Below are 12691 nucleotides of genomic sequence, written 5' to 3' on the forward strand. Positions count from 1 at the left end.
TTTGGCATGACTGCTATGAAGTTTAAGTGAGTTGATATGCAAAATGTTTAACGCAGAGCAAGAAAGAACCAATTAATATTAAGTTAACAAAAACCACAAGTTCTTCCTGGTATACCAATCACTCTCACTTGCTTTAATGGCCAATAAATATGATTATAATTCTAGGTGACTCCTGGAGTGGGAGAGGGAAGAGTGTGTGTGTAATCCTTACCATAGATATATAGGCAGGTGCTGAAAGTCTGGGGTGAGGTCAAGTAGACATTCAGACCCCCTAAAGTCTTCATGTGGCTTTCTCCTTCCATGGCTTCATTCACAATATTACATCCACCTAAAAGAATCCTACTTTCTCCTTCTTTTCCATTTAAACTAAATTTTTTATAATCTTTAAGATTCATCTCATATTTCCCTTTTGTGGAAATGTTCTTCCCCATACAAGCCAGTTTTGCCCACCTATGGCAACTTCTTTTGAGCTTGTTAACATCTTTTGTTTTGTTTCACCTTTGTCCTTACCATCTTCTGACGTGTTATTTACCTTTTCAAAGATGTATATACCTTTGTCTAACAGACTTAAGGTCTTTAAAAGCAGTGACTGGATCTCCCAGAAGCTAGCTTGCTTGATTAAGATAACGGTGGAATAACATCGTACTTCTACGCTGCCGTATGAGTTTCCACCATTATCTTTTCCTTTGGATTGCCTTTGACTACTTTGTTACTCCAAAACTACTTTTTATTCTCTAGGCCACTCTTAAGATCAAACTGTGCATGGCTAAAAGTCATTCTCCTTATATTAATGTCGTTCCCTCAAACATTGACACATTAGTGCAAGTCTAGATTTTTAAATTTGAATTCTAGTGCATTGCTAAACACATCCATATTAGGAAAAAAAATTAAATGTCACATGAATTTAAATACAAACAGAGGAATACACACAAGGAAGGGAACCTTCTTGGCTCATTAGAAATCTAGATTATGAAGTCGTTAAGCTTTTCTGCTTCTTGAAAAGCCTGCCTCCTGTTCAAGACTTCTACTGGTGGAAGCTGCACCCTGTGGGTGTGTCGCTTAGCAGAAGAGGTGTCCTCAGGTGAGCACTTTCTTTGTTTCAACTTCATAGCTGGCTTGAGGGTCCATCAATAGAGTAGTCTCTGAGGTCTTTGTCTTTTCACTGGGGAGAGATTCCTGAGGAGGGGGGCTATGGGAACAGCTGGAAGGAACATCAACACAACTAAAAAAATAACAGAACATGTCACAGAAGGTTATCACATTCACTCCAATAAAACTAAGCAAACGTGATGATACTTTGGGGACCACACTCTTCCTATGTACAGGTGAAATGCTTCATGACTAGAAAGAGGAGCTTTTTGTCATCAATCACGTCCCTTCAGAATCAGTCAGGCAATGAGTGGCCTTGCCCAAGTGTGTGTGTGTGTGTGTGTGTGTGTGTGTGTGTGTGTGTGGAAACCAGCTCTAACTGCTCTGGGAGAAAATGCTCCGAAAGGAAAGCCTCAGGTTTATCCTGTGGGGACTTACTGAAATAGGACACACAGAGACAGAACAAAAGAACACAGGACACTGAGGACACATTCAAATAAATTCAAGAACTAAAGGCAAAATCAAATAGTTGTGGGTGCATAACTGTTTAACAAAGCAGGAGTGAATGAAGTCACTAGAACGGGTAGGTGTTAATTATCTATTCCTTTGTATTCCCAGTGCCTGGAACGAAAAGTGGCACATGGGAAAGAAAAAGAAGAAAAAGAAATAGAAAAGGAAAGAAAGAAAAAGAAAGAAAGAAAGAAAGAAAGAAAGAAAGAAAGAAAGAAAGAAAGAAAGAAAGAAAGAAAGAAAGAAAGAAAGAAAGAAAGAAAGAAAGAAAGAAAGAAAGAAAGAAAGAAAGAAAGAAAGAAAGAAGAAAGGAAAGGAGAGAGTAACGAGAAGGAAAGAGAGAAAGGAAAGGGAGAAAAAGAATGAAAAGGAAAAGGGAACACAGCAGGAGCAAAAAGAAGAAAAAAGTAAGAAAAGGAGAGAAAGAATAAGAGGAAAGGAGAGAAGGAAGGAGAGAGAAGAGAAAGGAAAACAGGAGAGAGGAAAGAGGGAAGAAAGGGGAAGAAAGAGAAGGAAGAAAAAGAGAAAGGAAGAGAGAAGAGGGAAGGAATGAAGGAAAGAAGAAAGAGAAAAAAGAAAAGGATTAAGAAATGGAGAAGTGAGGTGGGGGGAACAAAATGTGCAGAAAGGAAATGCAGAAGGGAGCATGTCCAGAGCCTGGAGTCGTAGAAACGGGGGATATCGTAGGCTGGCTTAATTCAAGAAGAGATTATACATTCAGAGTGGCTTTAGGAAATGGGGTGGGGCAATGCCCAGGTGACGTTGAACACGTTAAAATGTAATTGGGGTAGTGTGATATGTTGATGTAACTACTGTAAGCCTGTCAGGGAAATATTAACTTGATTCAAAAGAATCAAGTGAAAAAGGACATGTGAAACCCACAGACGTCAGTCCAATGGAAAAAACCAAACCATACTGCAAGAAATTACATGAAGGCAGAAGGACTAAGGAATATGGGCCTAAAATAGAGAGACAGGTGCTTGTCTGGTCTTCTCTGCGGTAGCATTGAAGGAAATGGGCTTAGAACTCTGATCAAGAATTCACTTCTCCCACTGTGGAGCGTTTGCCATGCTTCAGCTGTTGCTCTTTTCTGTCACTGCCCCTTCCTGAAAAAATGAACTTGTCTTTACTGTTTTAGCATCAGTGAAAAATAATGTTAGTAAATACAGAACCCGGAGGTGGCATCGAATATAACTTCGAAGGGTAACTGTGGGTACAAACAGACTCCGGATTCACGGGTCCTGGAACTGTTCCGATGTCTCCATACTTTAGAAGAGTGTCAAAAATTCTTAGAGCTGTCAAAGAATTTAGAGCCCAGCCAATCCCACCTGCTCATTTTATAGATACTACTTGAGAAAAGGCCTATTAATATTTCTGTATTTTATTCTACAAAAATTGTTATGAATGAAATATACTTTGCAGGTGGATTTGAATTTAACTAACGCCTTTATTGTCAGTCCCTTCATTATGCTCACACAATGAAGATGTATAATGAGTCAGGCATACCAAAAAAAAAAAAAAAAAAAGTGATATGCACTATGACAGATTGCTGCTTTGGGCCCTAAACACGTTAAATGTATTGAGGATATAGGTTCTCTAAATAGCAGGTATATTTTTTTCCCCCAAAGCCTGCAAAATAACTAGGTATTAAATACCGGTATTGGTAGTAAGAATTCTTATGTTCTAATCAAGCATGCAATAATGGGTATTGGATGCATAAATACACATTTATAGATTTTAGCATTTATTATTTTGTGAACATTGGTAAAGAGTTTAGGGGGCTAAACTGTTGATATGCAACCATAAGACTCATTTGTGAATAAGTGAAATTGTTACGGAATTAAGAAAGAATGCTTCACACAATTATTTTCTGCCTCATTTGGGTGGCTAAGCAAGGAAAGTCCTTCAATACAGGAACAGGGGAAAAGAAAATCAATGCATTGCTTTGGCTTACATAGATACAGCCCGTGCAAAATGCCTTTTAGCATATGGACTCCATTATTAAAATGAATTTTGAGGAATTAATAGTATAAATACGTGAGCAGCCATATTCTAGGTGTCTTGAGTCAAATGTTGTACAAACCAACTTTCCTTGGGCCCTCTGCTTACTTGATTAGATTGAGTGATATTTTGTATCATCTCAACACCAGCTCCCCTTGGAATCTTTGTTGTCTCACAAATGCATAACACAGACCCAGACGCTTGGCTTGTTCTGCCTTCTCCTCTGTGATCTGACGGTAATGATCCTCCGAATTTGCATCAAGAGCCTCTTCATCTACTGAGCACATGGTTAGTGCCAAGGGCCAAGCTGACCAACCAACTCACTATTTTCTGCCTGGGTCTTTTCTTAATAGCTAAATCTTCAGGGGTCAGCTCCTTGGAGGAGAGCTCTCCAGTGGGGCCATCGGATCTCTGGTGTCTTGTTGAGACACCACAAGAAACTTGATGTTAGCTCATCAATGACCTAATGCCAAGTTTCAGTATTCATCACGTGCCATGCAAAACGAAGGGGAAAGCAGAAAAGAGGCATGGTTGATTATTGTTATTGTTTTGATTACTTTGATTATTAAAATTATTAGCTCTGCCTAAGGCCATTTCCCTGGCATTTTATCTCATTATTCCAACAAAGGAAATGGATTCTTTATGAATAAGATTTACTATTCTAATATTCTCCACTATTTCAAGTTGTCCAAAGTTAGGATGAAGGCCAAACCCACAAAGAGCAGCAAATATTTTATAAATAATGCAAGTGTCTCCAATGATGACCCTTTCAAAAATCATGAATTTCCAACATCTGGGTCACACATCATTATTTTTGAAAAAAAAAAAAAAAACCCACAGACCGTAAAGTCCTTCTCTTCTTATATTAATTAACAAGGATTTTTTTTTTTTTTAATAAGCTGACTTTAAAATCATCCTATTCAGGAACCAACTCAAATAATGAGAAATGCCCAAGGGAGGAAAAAAAAAAAAACACTCAAGTAGGCAACACAGAAAGCAACACACAACTATATGCACATTAGTATAATTACACATTGCAAATTATATCGGATGTATCTAATATCTAATTTTTTGAAAGCTGATTCCACTTGAGACTTCAATAACAGCATCAATATTTTGCAGGTGGCTCCTTCTGTATAGTATCCAAAGGAAATTATTTCTCTAATGTGCTTACAACTCTCAAATAAAGCTGAAGCTCTCTCTTCCAGGACCAGTGCACAATGAACCCTGGGCATATTACCTGGATAGAGGAAGGGGAGTGTGTCGCCCCGTACAGTATTCCACAGCGCTATCTACTCCGTCGCAGCCATGAACCTAGCACCTATTTGCTTCAAGCAATAAGAAATGAACTTCAACACAGCCTCGTTTAAAAACATGGGAGAGCTGCATGTCCATTCTACGGCCATGATATGAAAAGCTAGAGGCTGAGGATTTTTGAGAACAACGGATAAAAGAGATGTGCGGGAGAATGGCAGACTGTACCTTTGATTGAAAACAGCAAGCTCTCCACTACATTCGGCTCTTCTAAATCATATGATTAATTTGTCCTAAAGAGGACACGAGATCAAAGCTCCACTTTGAGGAATAGGCTTTTGTCCTCATCTTTCTGTATGAAATCAATCAATCATCAAATAAGCAAAATATATTTGTGATCTTGGAGAATGAGGCATATTATTCAAGTTGATTGGATCCATTTTCTTGATTCCTCCTTAAAGATCTTTCTGCTAATTAGTCAGGGCGACTATTGAATTATTTAATTATCTGCACTTTTGTGCAATGAAATATGTTGTCATATCACACACTTTATCATGCTGTTGCTGTTCACACTTAATGATGCCTCTTTACTTAGCAGGCTCCTTTGTTCTGCTCCGTAAGTGGTTTTAGAAAGGGGGTGGGCCGAGGAGGAGGAGCTTTGGGGTTTGTAAAATAAAATCATACATTGCTGGTGCACATGCCAAACTTCATGCACGTACATGCATCTCTTTTAGAAATTAAGTTGGAATTGCATTTGGAATCAGCTAAGCGGCACATGCCAGTGACTTCGGACGCAGCCACACCACGAGAAGACTCCCTCCAACCTCTTGCCTGCGTATCTCACTGCCCTGCAATAGTAAAACGACGATTTAATTTTTTTTTTTTTAATCAGCAAGGAATGTCTTTAACAAGGAAGAAGTAAATTATGATAATTACTCTGAATGGTCGGATCCTTGAGCATTACTAATTAGCATTTATTGCCTGGATTATAGAACAATGCATGTGAAACCAAACTGCGATTGCTCTTTTACGTTGAAGACTTGAAAAGGCAACAGAGCAAAAAGGCGGCAGCTTTAGTAGGTTAGGAAGTAGTTTACATCTCCTGGGTAGGGTGTAGGATCCTCACCCTGGGACACGAACACGGTCCCCTGTATTTACGGTCCATTCATTCTGGGGGGGGGGGTCAGGCACATACGCCCATATGGTATCAACAGCCACCGTGGACTAATGAGAGGAGCAGCATTTTGGTTATGATGTCATTTTGGAATAACTGTATCAGTTCTGAGAGTTGAAAAACAGAACATCAGACTCACTGGTTCCTAAAAGTACAGAAATGTTTCTGTTGCGATTCTGGCTGGAAAATGGAACCCCACACTGAGCACTTAGTGAAGAAATGTACATCCACTTCTCCACTTTTTCTTAGAAGGACTACTGTTTTAAAAAAAAATGAGAAAAAATGACTGCTTTCTACCTTACGAGCTTTTTCTTCGGTAAGAATGTGCAATACAATAGATTCTGAAATCAGAAAAAAATGAGGTATTCATTAACAGATAAACACCGATCCAGTAAATAAATGCCACTAGGGTAATTTGGCAACTGAAATTCTTAAAGAACCCGCCAGGTAGAAGGAGAGAAAAGAAAAATGAAGCATTCATCATTCTCACTGCGGGCTCACGTTTTCTTCCACACCCCATCATAGCGAATGAAGAGAAAAGAAGATCGTAAAATAGAAAGCCCCTTCTAAATACAGTTGCTGTCTTCTCCATACCTTGCCTGCCTTCCCCACTCTGATCCTTTTTAGTTTGAAAGAATAAGTTTGACTAAATCTGTGAGGAGATTAAACAGGCTGGTGATAAAAATTAATTCTGCTGAATGAGCAAATGCATTTGGTCTGCAGAGATGCAAATAAGATAATACTTTTCTTTTCCTTTGACATACCAGGCGGATTAGTTGAGAATGTTAAATTTGATTTTATTAGAATATATTAGCAGTGTTTTAATTAATACCAATCAAACATTTTCTTTCCCTGGGGCTTCATACGTTCCTAACACTTTCTAAATCATCTGTCTTTTTTTCCATCAAAAAAACCCTCTCCGAATTATCAGAGCCTTTTGTGACATTCTTCAGAATTTTACTGTATTCACAAAAAATAAAAGAACAACTCTGAACTCTATACCGAAAGGTGTTTTGACCATACAATTAGTTCCCAGGTGCTAAGGTTTAAAATAAGAGTTCATTAGTATGTGTAATTTTTTTTTTTTTAAGATGGAATAAAAGACTTGAAAGTAAACATCTTTCGGATTTTTCTTTTGGGGAAAAATGTTGTCAAAGGAGTTTTGGCTGGTTCGTATTACTTGGTTTTACTCTCACTAGAGCTTCCTAAAGCTGTGAAATTTCCAACTGCATCGGTTTTTGACCTGGCATTTCTTTGGAAATCAAGGCAAAAAAAAAAAAATTAAGAAGAAAGGAGGGGGGCAGAATCTAGTGAAAGATATGGTGAGGCCGGGTGCCCTGAGGACTCAATTGTGACTGCGTCCCAAGGAGGTGCATGCATTGCATTTCGGTCCTTCTTCCCTCCTTTTCTCTCCTGCTTCCTGTCCTTCTGTGTCCGAAAGCTCCAGTTCACTTCTCTCTCTTTCTTCCCGCAATGCACCCCCACTCCAATTCCCTGCCTTATTTTTTTTTTTTTTATCTGCCAAGCTGGATTTGCACTTTTAAAGATCAGTATCAATAATGCCCTGCTTGTTTAGGTAGGCACTCTCCCTTTAAAAGACAGCCCCCTCTAATTGATGCGTCTGGGCTAGTCTAGACTGGTAGTGATTGAACCAACCACCAATTATGTTATTCATTTCACTGAACTTCACTGATGGGCTCCGTGAGGAAGAAGGGGTGTTGAGAAACCTGCCCTCGTACTGAAGCAGTCGCCTGCTGCAAAATAAAATCTTGTGTGTCCTTCTGCACTCCTAACTGCCTGGGTGATCGGCGGTGTGATAGCGACTTCGGAACATGAGCAATCCACTTGAAAACATTTTTTTTTTTTTTAACCAAAAGAGTGCCTTGGAATGCGAACTGCAACACTTGTATTAAATTACGAGAATGTCCCTTAAAATCACAGAAGAATTACATCTAGCATCTTTTTAGTGATCCTTGCATACATTTTAATCATAGAATAAATGGGCAGATATATTCTGACTTCAAAAAGCACCAAGGGTTTTGCAAATATTTGATAGGAATCCGATGGTAATATAGATCTGTAAGTTAAATAGATGTCTTGTCGCCCTGTCCAAATACCTATGCATACATATCAGCTAAGGTGGGGAAAATCATGAATCCATTGCAGATAAACTAATGATGACTTCAAAATCAAATAACTGTCTTTGAAGCACAGTCGACTCCCAAAGGCTAGAAAGTAAGACTTAAATATTACAACTGCACATGAGCTTTCAACAAAAGACGCAGTACGATGGTTACACATTCATCCTCTCGTTTCAGTTTTCTGATACAAAATGGTTTCTTGACTGCGATTTGGAATCAGCGACTAGAATTATAATCAACACTTAGAAAACTGACAAGGAAAGAACAGTTTCCCTGAACCTTGGACTATATGAACAAAATGAAGTTACAACTAATATAAAGTCTTAAGAAGAAGAAAACAATTAAAGTCGGGGTGCACATAGGTATCTTCCAAAAATACTAAAATCCTGTTTAAATGAAATTGTATATCGGAATTCTCACAACAAAGGAGGGCTAGTTGCTGTTTCTCTTTTCTCAAATAGGAGACAGACCTAAATCACTGAAATGATTCTATTAGAAAAAGTTCCAGCTCTAGAAAACTCTCCGGTAGCCATAATGCTAACAACAATGATCTGCAGAGAGAATCATTGCAAAGGTACAGTTTGGGGTTATAAATTTGTTGAATTGAATTTAAATTCTGATTAAAAAAAAAAAAAAAAGAAGGACCCGTGTCTAAGTGAAAAGTAATAGGCACCGATTACTGCTAAAGAATACAATAACTGAATTTGTGATGTTGTTTCTTTCGTTTTCTATATTTAGAAAATTTATTTCCAAATCCCTCTTTTAAATGCATTGATTATTAAAAAATATACCCATGCAAGGAGGCTCTATCCTCCCCTTTCATTTAATTTTGAAAAATCTTGCCAAGTCACACCAGCTTCGCCTTTAACAGTCTCATACATTCCCCCCTTTGTTGCAGTAGACTTTCTAACGTGTTAGTATTTTAGCCTAAACTACTGGCTCCCCCCCCTCTTTGTCTCTGTGTTCACGGTCTAGCCATATATGATACACATGTGTGGACACTGAATAGATCATAGATTCACATGCCCATTTTAATTGGGCACAATTTGAAGATTAACTGTTGAGTTTGAGAGTTGGAGGCATGGGGCATGCTGGGACGTCAGCTGAGATGTTCTGAGGTCAAGCACCAGGTACTGAGCTGTTCTTGTTACGCTCGAATAGTACTGCGTGTTGCTCTCAAGGAATAGATCTCGTAGACGAGTTCCACAAGCCTCGGGCATCAATAATATACATACATATCCGTTAACAGCCAACACGCGATGACAACAGAACAGAGACCGACTTGAACAGAAATCCGGGATCTGCCACTCTTTGGTCACCTGATCCCATCTAACAATGAAAACCTCAGAGGTAAACTCAATCACTTCAGACAGACTTTCTTTTCTTTTGTTTTTGCTTTGAAAGAAAAAAAGTTCCACCCAATTTTCAGGATGCAGAGGCACGACTCGCAGCTCCCAAGAGCCTAACCCGTGGATTTAAACGGTAAACATCACAAGTTAGGGTCTCAGGGACTGAGAGCAGAGCAACAGATTTTTCTTTCTCGAGACAAAACAAAGCGAAAGGAGCAATGACAGGCAGTTTCTGTTGGAGGTTCAGGGCTAAATGCAACAAACAGGTGGGATGGCATTTCTTCACTCTCTAAGCTTCCTGAGCCCACACATTTAGATGCCATTTCAGTAGGAAATATACACGCATACGCAGCAACTATGGGGTCTTATACATACCTGGGCATATCAGTGTATCAGAAACACACACACACACACACACACAAAGACCTCTTGCAAGCTTGGGGCAAAATAGTTTACCAAAATGGAAAATAATATGAATAGACTCAAAAATACCCATGTTTTAGAAGCTGTAGTCTACAATAAGGGTTTAATGTCTCTTCAAAACTTGAATGTAACAACTAGCATGAATGACTGAAAAAACTGAAAAAAAAAAAATACGAAGCATCTCTATCCCCCAGGGCAAGCATGCCGCATGCAAAAATCACAGAAATCGGGTTTTCAGAGGAAGACCAAGAAGTAAGGCTCCGAGGCTAGGGAAGTAGGAATGCGAATCGCGTTTTGAACTCACCCATTCGAAGCAGCACGGGCTTCCTGCACCACCATCCCGAGCAAGGGGGGGAAATGTGAGCTCCCCGTGCGCTAGGCTGGGCGAGGTGTACGAGAACGGGGGCGGGGAGGGGAGGCGGGGGCAGGAAGCGATACACCAAATCTAGAGACTGTAACTCTAGTTTATGCTTTGAGGAGAGAGAGGGAGAAAAAAGAAAAGAAAAAAAAAGAAAGAAAGAAAAAGCCGTTGGATTGGAGTGAGGGAGGGGCTGGGACTGATCAAATTTGGAAAATATTCACTTAAAAATTAAAAAAAAAAAAAAACGAAAGAAAAAGCAAGACACCTCCCCAGAGCTGCTTTGAAAACATTTCTTCCTTCTTTCTTTAGCATGGGCTTTGCTAGTCCTGCAAACTGGGCCCTCCTCTGCATCAGCTGCTCGGGAAAGCCTGGGCCAAGTCACCGAGGGCCAGCACCAGGCTGTCATTTGGTGGCCGCGAACTGGAAGGGGTGGGTGCAAGCTGGGGAGAGGCACCCCTACCGCCTCCTGCTGCGGATCCTTTGAAGCCTTGAGCCAGTATGTCAGAGCACTGGGGAGCACAATTTCCCTCCATCTTCGCAGACAGCCACTGGTTCTGTACCTGATGGTCACTGGTCCCCTTCTGATCGGGGAGCTGAGCTTCTCTGAGCTGCATTCCCACACGACCCAGAGGGAGGGGGAGTGGCTGGGAAGATGCCTCTTTTTCAAATTTTTCTTCCCCTTTTTCTTTCTGTGGGTCCCTTTTTCTTCTTTTATTCCAGGCCTGACCAAGGTGGATGACTGGTTAAGTCAGAGAGAATGACAAAGCAGCCCCAGCCAGCCACACACTGGAGGGGGGCCTCCAGCCCTTGGTAAAAATGCTCAATATTTTTTATATATTTTCATATGCAACTAAAAACAGTTCGAGCTCCAGGCTCTGCCCCTCCCCCCTTTTAAAAATAGAAACGCACCCACGAGATGACTAGCCTGCCTCTCGTCCCTCTGTACAGGGGCTGTTCAGCATCCCTCCCCCTCAACCCTTCAAGACAACTTTTTTTTCTCACCTCCGTAGGTTCTTCTCAGGCACAATCCTCCGTCCAGCTCGGGCTCTCTCCTTTTGCTTTCCCTTCCCTTCTCCTTTTCCTCTCTCAGAAAAGCTAGTCCGTCCTCCTCAGACCTAGCTTCTCCCTCTCTCTCTCAACCTCTCTCCCTTTTTCTTTGACTATTAAAAATAATAATAATAATGGCCCTTTCGACATAGCAGCGTGAAGTGGCCGCCTTTGAGAAAGCACATTTAATCTTTACTGGCTCCCCTAGGCTTCAGTGAAGAAGGAGAAGGCAAGGGGGAAAAAAAGGGAGAGAGAAAAAAGATTGTAAGGGAGGCTGCTGACGGACAGCAAGCATCAGGCACAAATCAGCGACAAGCTGGATTTGCCTAGCCCACACTGCCCCCTTTCTTCTCGGCTCTCTCCCTAGGCTCCTGGAAAGCCTGAGTGTCTGGTTACAGGAGGCAACGGGTCCCCTTTTGCCAACCATGCTGCAGATTCCTCGCATGCCTGCTTAAATCTCTGGCAGAATAAGGAATCAATATCCCCCTCTAATCACCTTTAGCTCTGCTATGGCTTCCCCCCTTTGCTGAGAATCCACTTGGCGCTCCTCACAGCTCCCCACCCTGTCATTTCTCACTTCCTTCCATATCTGGGAGCCGAGCCTCTCTGCTCCCAGCCTCGCGCTTGCTCCCTCTCGGGTTGCAGTGTCTCATCCCAGACTCGCAGCACCGGATGCACTAAAGCATCTCCCTGACTACTAATGAGACCAAAAATACACCAGCAGGTCAGGGGGAAGGCCAGACATTGTATTAGACAAATACGAAAAACCGTCAGCCTGCTAGACCTCCAGATCAGGTATCACTAAAAGGAAAGAAGGGGGGGGGGGAAGGCGTGAAGAGGGGAGACCCCTCGCGCAGTTCTCTGCCTGTTTCCTACCCTGTGGGAATGTCAGTGTGCCCGCCTGTGTGAGTGCAGGGGATGCATTTTGGCAACGTTGGTGGGTTTCTTTAGGGACAGAAAGCCAACAATGCCCAGACAGCTCTTTGCAATCAGCATTTAGCAAGGTAAAAGAGCAAAGAGGCAAATCTGGGTTTGAGATACACGGACATTCTGTTCAAGCACGCAATGATCACAAGGCTCAAACTCTGCTTCCTCCCCATGGCTGGGCTTGGCCATTGACTGTATCTGCAGAGCGTCCGCTTGACCATGCATGTCCCCCCCTGGATTCTGAGATGAACTCAAAAGCACACCCTAACCCTTCGCTTTGCACCGCAGACATTTTTCTTCTTAGGTGTCCATCAGATACACGGACTCCTCATTGATCAGCCTAAAGCCCCTCGATCATGATAGGTCATATTTCAGATGACATGTAAGAGGCATAGGAAGAAAGACACCTCGAGTT

At 41.2% G+C, this 12691-nt stretch overlaps 1 long non-coding RNA gene and 1 other non-coding gene across 2 annotated transcripts; both read right to left on the reverse strand.

The window, feature by feature from the left end:
- Window positions 1–503: 503 nt before the first annotated feature.
- Window positions 504–12034, reverse strand: LOC102484030 (uncharacterized). Its single transcript, XR_334591.3, has 3 exons — window positions 11305–12034; window positions 10246–10411; window positions 504–1222 (listed from the first exon to the last, which is right to left on the reverse strand). It is a non-coding gene; the product is annotated as an uncharacterized LOC102484030 (long non-coding RNA).
- Window positions 9619–9680, reverse strand: MIR125B (microRNA mir-125b). The gene has a single exon (NR_129480.1). It is a non-coding gene; the product is annotated as a microRNA mir-125b (primary transcript).
- Window positions 12035–12691: the final 657 nt, after the last annotated feature.

This window comes from Tupaia chinensis, unplaced genomic scaffold, assembly GCF_000334495.1.
Source record: "Tupaia chinensis unplaced genomic scaffold, TupChi_1.0 Scaffold000247_1, whole genome shotgun sequence".
Classification (NCBI taxonomy): domain Eukaryota; kingdom Metazoa; phylum Chordata; class Mammalia; order Scandentia; family Tupaiidae; genus Tupaia; species Tupaia belangeri.